Here is a 6,620-nt window from a genome sequence, read left to right on the forward strand (position 1 = left end):
CTCACACACGTGTATCACTGCACGTCTCACACACGTGTATCACTGCACTTCTCACACACGTGTATCACTGCACTTCTCACACACGTGTATCACTGCACTTCTCACACACGTGTATCACTGCACGTCTCACACACGTGTATCACTGCACTTCTCACACACGTGTATCACTGCACTTCTCACACACGTGTATCACTGCACTTCTCACACACGTGTATCACTGCACGTCTCACACACGTGTATCACTGCACGTCTCACACGTGTATCACTGCACTTCTCACACACGTGTATCACTGCACTTCTCACACACGTGTATCACTGCACTTCTCACACGTCCACTCTACTTGATAGACTAGAACATGTTGGTGTTAAAGGAACAGCCCTCTCCTGGCTCAGGTCTTATTTGACTGACCGTTATCAGTTTGTAGATCTAGATGGTCACTTCTCCATGCATACCAAGGTTATGTTCGTGATGATCTGTTATAGGCCCACTGCAGTTAGAAGTGAGCTTTCTGATTACAGAGTAATGGTGGATGGTCTTTTGGTTTCATCTTGTCCAGCAGTAAAAGATCTTGGTGTGATTATTCACTCTGGTCTTTCGTTTGAAGCTCATGTAGATAATATCACTCGGGTAGCCTTCTTCCATCTCAGAAATATTGCTAACATAAGAGATATGATGTCACTTCATGATGCAGAAATGAGCTCATGCGGAGAAGATAGCAGGACCTGCAGGTTTCTGACCATTGTGAATATCAGGTCATGCTGTCCGGTCTCACTGACTCCACTTCTGCACTCTTAGAGTTCCTTCTAATATTCCCAGGACCTTCACTGGACTAAACACAAATGTAACTTATTTGTTTAAAAAGTGTGTTAGCTTAAGCTAGCGTATCTCTTCTTCTGATTTTATGGTGAATTTGTGAAGGTCATTATTTCATTATTAAAATCTAGAGCAAAGATAATGTCTCATTCTGTGTGAATTCTGGGTAAATCCAGTAAAAGAGAGCCTTTTACCTCTTTGAGCTGTGATGAATTATATATAGCTATAACGTAATTAAAAAGCTTTCTCTAGCAGGTGTGTGTGCTGAGCTGATTAATAGCAGTGCTGGCCTTTAGCACACTTTCATTTGGTACTGATGTGAATTTGACTGAACAAGTTAAAAAAAAATCTAATATGAATAAATGAGAACACAACTGGCAGAACAGCTGGACCAGAGAAGCCTCTCCTAGGGTTCGAGGAGTTTTCTTTTTGAGAGACACTTTGAAGGTGAAAGTGAAGATGATTGGGAGGTTGTGTGTTTTTATTGTTTTGGAAATTTACCTAAGAAAGAGTACTCAAATCTTCCAAACCAGTATCTATGTAACGTTTACTCGAGTATCTCCATCCATTCATCCACACATATCCACATCAGTGTCTTAATTAAGGCTCTGAAAAGCCTCGCTGTGTGAGTGTCACATCAGCTGAATGAAATCTTTTGAAGCTGAATGAAGTGAGAGAAGTGTGTGTGTGTGTGTGTGTGCGTGCGTGATTAAAGCCAATGAAAACAAATCATTGACACTAGACGGCTGAGTGTGTGTACATTTGTCATGTTGAAGCAGTAAATATTTTTCTTTCAGGAAGCATTCAGAACAACTTATTCTGTTTGAATTTAAATAGACGTAATGAACATTTTTACCCATCAATCTTCACTTCATTACTATAACCATGACGTGAAAAGATGTTTTTCATTTTTGAAAGTTAATTAAACTGAAATATTCACGCTATTGAGAAGCTTTATCCAGGTCGTAGAAGCTTTTCAGAAGCATTTAAAGCTACACATCTACTTGCAGCTGGATTTGGGAGGTTTATCACATTCTTCATGGCAGATCTTCTCAAGCTCCATCAGACTGGATAGTGATGACTCTTCAGGTCTCTCCTCAGATGTTTGATGGGGTTTAAGTCTGTGGTTGTGGCCTGATGCCACTTTAGTGATGTTTTTGCTATATGCTCAGGGTCAGTGTCCTGAAGAAAGGTGGATATTCCTTCTCTCAGTTGTTACCAGTCTCCCAGACCGCCACTGACTCATGTTACAGAGTGTGTTACAGAACGTTACAGTGTGTTACATTTGTGTTACAGAACATTATAGTGTGTGTTACAGTGTGTTACATTTGTGTTACAGTGTGTTACAGTGTGTGCTGCATTGATTGTTACAATGTATTATAATGTCTGTTACAGTGTGTGTTACAGTGTGTTACAGTGTGTGTTGCAGCATGTGTTACAGGGTGCAATGCTCTAACACAAAAAGTATACACTGCTGAGTAGTGTTTAATGCAGTGTGTTACAGTGTGTGTGTGTGTGTGTGTTACAGTGTGTGTTACAGCATGTGTTACAGTGTGTTACAGCATGTGTTACAGTGTGTGTTACAGCAAGTTACAGTGTGTGTTGCAGTGTGTGTTACTGTGTGTGTTTTAGTGTCTGTTACTGTGGGTCATGCTCTAACACACACACTATACACTACTGAGCAATGTTTAATGCAGTGTGTTACTGAGAGCTCAGTAGAAGTGTTAAAAATGTAAGATAAGAACCTGTGGACTTCATGACACATGTGGACACACACACACACAGCGTGTGTTACTGTGTGTGTTACAGTGTGTGTTATAGTGTGTGTGTTACTGTGTGTGTTATAGTCTGACTGTTACAGTGTGCATGTTACAGTGTGTGTTACAGTGTGTGTGTGTTACAGAGTGTGCTACTGTGTGTGTGTTATTGTGTGTGTTACAGCGTGTGTTATTGTGTGTTACAGTGTGTGTTACAGTGTGTGCTACTGTGTGTTACAGTGTGTGTTACAGTGTGTGTTAGTGTGTTACAGTGTGTGTTACAGTGTGTGTTACATTGTGTGTTACAGTGTGTGTTATAGTGTGTGTGTTACAGTGTGTGTTACAGTGTGTGTTACAGTGTGTGTTATAGTGTGTGTTACTGTGTGTGTTATAGTCTGACTGTTACAGTGTGCATGTTACAGTGTGTGTTACAGTGTGTGTGTGTTACAGAGTGTGCTACTGTGTGTGTGTTATTGTGTGTGTTACAGTGTGTGTTATTGTGTGTTACAGTGTGTGTTACAGTGTGTGCTACTGTGTGTTACAGTGTGTGTTACAGTGTGTGTTAGTGCATTACAGTGTGTGTTACAGTGTGTGTTACATTGTGTGTTACAGTGTGTGTGTGTGTGTGATACAGTGTACATGTTACAGTGGGTGTTACAGCGTGTTACTGTGTGTGTGTTACAATGTGTGTCACAATGTGTATTATAGTGTGTGTTACAGTGTGTGTTAGTGTGCGATAGTGTGTGTGTTAAAGTGTGTGTGTTATAGTGTGTTATAGTGTGTGCTACTATGTTACTATGTTACAGTGTCTGTTACTGTGTGTGTTACTGTGTGTGCATTACAGTGTGTGTTACAGTTTGCATGTTAGTGTGTTACAGTGTGTGTTCCAGTGTGCATTTTGCAGTGTGTGTTAGTGTGTGTTACAGCGCATTACAGCGCATGTGTGACAGCATGTTACAGTGTGAGTTACAGCGTGTGTTACAGTGTGTTACTGTGTGTGTTATTGTGTGCATCTTACAGTGTGCGTGTTACAGTGTGTGTGTTACAGTGTGCATGTTACAGTGTGTGTGTTAGTGTGTGTTACACGGTGTTACAGCATGTGTGTTACAGCATGTTACAGTGTGTGTGTTACACGGTGTTACAGCATGTGTGTTACAGCATGTTACAGTGTGTGTGTTAGTGTGTGTTACACGGTGTTACAGCATGTGTGTTACAGCATGTTACAGTGTGTGTGTTAGTGTGTGTTACACCGTGTTACAGCATGTGTGTTACAGCATGTTACAGTGTGTGTGTTAGTGTGTGTTACACCGTGTTACAGCATGTGTGTTACAGCATGTTACAGTGTGTGTTACAGCATGTGTTACAGTGTGTGTTACTGTATGCATCTTACAGTGTGTGTGTTACAGTGTGCGTTATAGTGAGTGTGTGTTACAATGTGTTTCAGCATGTGTTAGTGTGTGTGTTATAGTGAGTGTTACAGTGTGTGTGTGTTATAGTGAGTGTTACAGTGTGTGTTATAGTGAGTGTTACAGTGTGTTGTTACAGTGTGTTATAGTGAGTGTTACAGTGTGTGTCATAGTGAGTGTTACAGTGTGTGTTATAGTGAGTGTTAGTGTGTGTGTTATAGTGAGTGTTACAGTGTGTGTCATAGTGAGTGTTACAGTGTGTGTGTTATAGTGAGTGTTACACTGTGTGTCACAGTGATTGTTACAGTGTGTGTTATAGTGAGTGTTACAGTGTGTGTCACAGTGAGTGTTACAGTGTGTGTTATAGTGAGTGTTACAGTGTGTGTTATAGTGTGTGTTACAGTGTGTGTTATAGTGAGTGTTACACTGTGTGTCACAGTGATTGTTACAGTGTGTCACAGTGAGTGTTACAGTGTGTTATAGTGTGTGTTACAGTGTGTGTCACAGTACGTGTTATAGTGGGTGTTACAGTGTGTGTCACAGTGAGTGTTACAGTACGTGTTATAGTGGGTGTTACAGTGTGTGTCATAGTGAGTGTTACAGTGTGTGTGTTATAGTGAGTGTTACACTGTGTGTCACAGTGATTGTTACAGTGTGTGTTATAGTGAGTGTTACAGTGTGTGTCACAGTGAGTGTTACAGTGTGTGTTATAGTGAGTGTTACAGTGTGTGTTATAGTGTGTGTTACAGTGTGTGTTATAGTGAGTGTTACACTGTGTGTCACAGTGATTGTTACAGTGTGTCACAGTGAGTGTTACAGTGTGTTATAGTGTGTGTTACAGTGTGTGTCACAGTACGTGTTATAGTGGGTGTTACAGTGTGTGTCACAGTGAGTGTTACAGTACGTGTTATAGTGAGTGTTACAGTGTGTGTGTTATAGTGAGAGTTAGTGTGTCACAGTGTTACAGTGTGTGTTATAGTGAGTGTTACAGTGTGCATCACAGTGAGTGTTACAGTGTGTGTTATAGTGTGTTACAGTGTGTGTTATAGTGAGTGTTAGTGTGTGTGTTACAGTGAGTGTTACAGTGTGCATCACGGTGAGTGTTACAGTGAATGTTACAGTGTGTGTTATAGTGTGTTACAGTGTGTGTCACAGTGAGTGTTACAGTGTGTGTTATAGTGTGTTACAGTGCGTGTTATAGTGAGTGTTAGTGTGTGTGTTATAGTGAGTGTTACAGTGTGCATCACAGTGAGTGTTACAGTGTGTGTCACAGTGAATGTTACAGTGTGTGTTATAGTGAGTGTTAGTGTGTGTGTTACAGTGAGTGTTACAGTGTGTTATAGTGAGTGTTAGTGTGTGTGTTACAGTGAGTGTTACAGTGTGTGTTATAGTGAGTGTTAGTGTGTGTGTTACAGTGAGTGTTACAGTGTGTGTTACAGTGAGTGTTACAGTGTGTGTCACAGTGAGTGTTACAGTGTGTGTTATAGTGTGTCACAGTGAGTGTTACAGTGTGTGTTATAGTGAGTGTTACAGTTTGTGTGTCACAGTGAGTGTTACAGTGTGTGTCAGTGAGTGTTACAGTGTGTGTTATAGTGAGTGTTAGTGTGTGTGTTATAGTGAGTGTTACAGTGTGTGTCACAGTGAGTGTTACAGTGTGTGTTATAGTGAGTGTTAGTGTGTGTGTTATAGTGAGTGTTACAGTGTGCGTCACAGTGAGTGTTACAGTGTGTTATAGTGAGTGTTACAGTGTGTCACAGTGTGTCACAGTGAGTGTTAGTGTGTGTGTTATAGTGAGTGTTAGTGTGTGTTATAGTGAGTGTTAGTGTGTGTGTTATAGTGAGTGTTACAGTGTGTCACAGTGTGTCACAGTGAGTGTTAGTGTGTGTGTTATAGTGAGTGTTAGTGTGTGTTATAGTGAGTGTTAGTGTGTGTCACAGTGAGTGTTAGTGTGTGTGTTATATTCAGTGTTAGTGTGTGTGTTACTGTAAGTCATGCTCTAACACACACAGTATACACTACTGAGCAATGTTTAATGCAGTGTGTTAAAAATGTAAGATAAGAACCTGTGGACACACATACACACACCCAGTCCAGAATTCGTCGTTGTGTTTCTTTCTGTTGTTGAACTAATAACTGGTTATCTTCACTTTGAGGTTTTAATGTTTTTTCCTTTTATGTATTGTTTATTGTTTTATCCTTTGCCTATTTAATATATATATACACACTATATTGCCAAAAGTATTCGCTCACCTGCCTTGACTTGCATATGAACTTAAGTGACATCCCATTCCTAATCCATAGGGTTCAATATGACGTCGGTCCACCCTTTGCAGCTATAACAGCTTCAACTCTTCTGTGAAGGCTGTCCACAAGGTTTAGGAGTGTGTTTATGGGAATTTTTGACCATTCTTCCAGAAGCGCATTTGTGAGGTCACACACTGATGTTGGACGAGAAGGCCTGGCTCTCAGTCTCCACTCTAATTCATCCCAAAGGTGTTCTATCGGGTTGAGGTCAGGACTCTGTGCAGGCCAGTCAAGTTCATCCACACCAGACTCTGTCATCCATGTCTTTATGGACCTTGCTTTGGTCACTGGTGCACAGTCATGTTGGAAGAGGAAGGGGCCAGCTCCAAACTGTTCCCA

The sequence above is a fragment of the Hemibagrus wyckioides genome, linkage group LG13 (genome assembly GCF_019097595.1).
Source record: "Hemibagrus wyckioides isolate EC202008001 linkage group LG13, SWU_Hwy_1.0, whole genome shotgun sequence".
Classification (NCBI taxonomy): Eukaryota; Metazoa; Chordata; class Actinopteri; order Siluriformes; family Bagridae; genus Hemibagrus; species Hemibagrus wyckioides.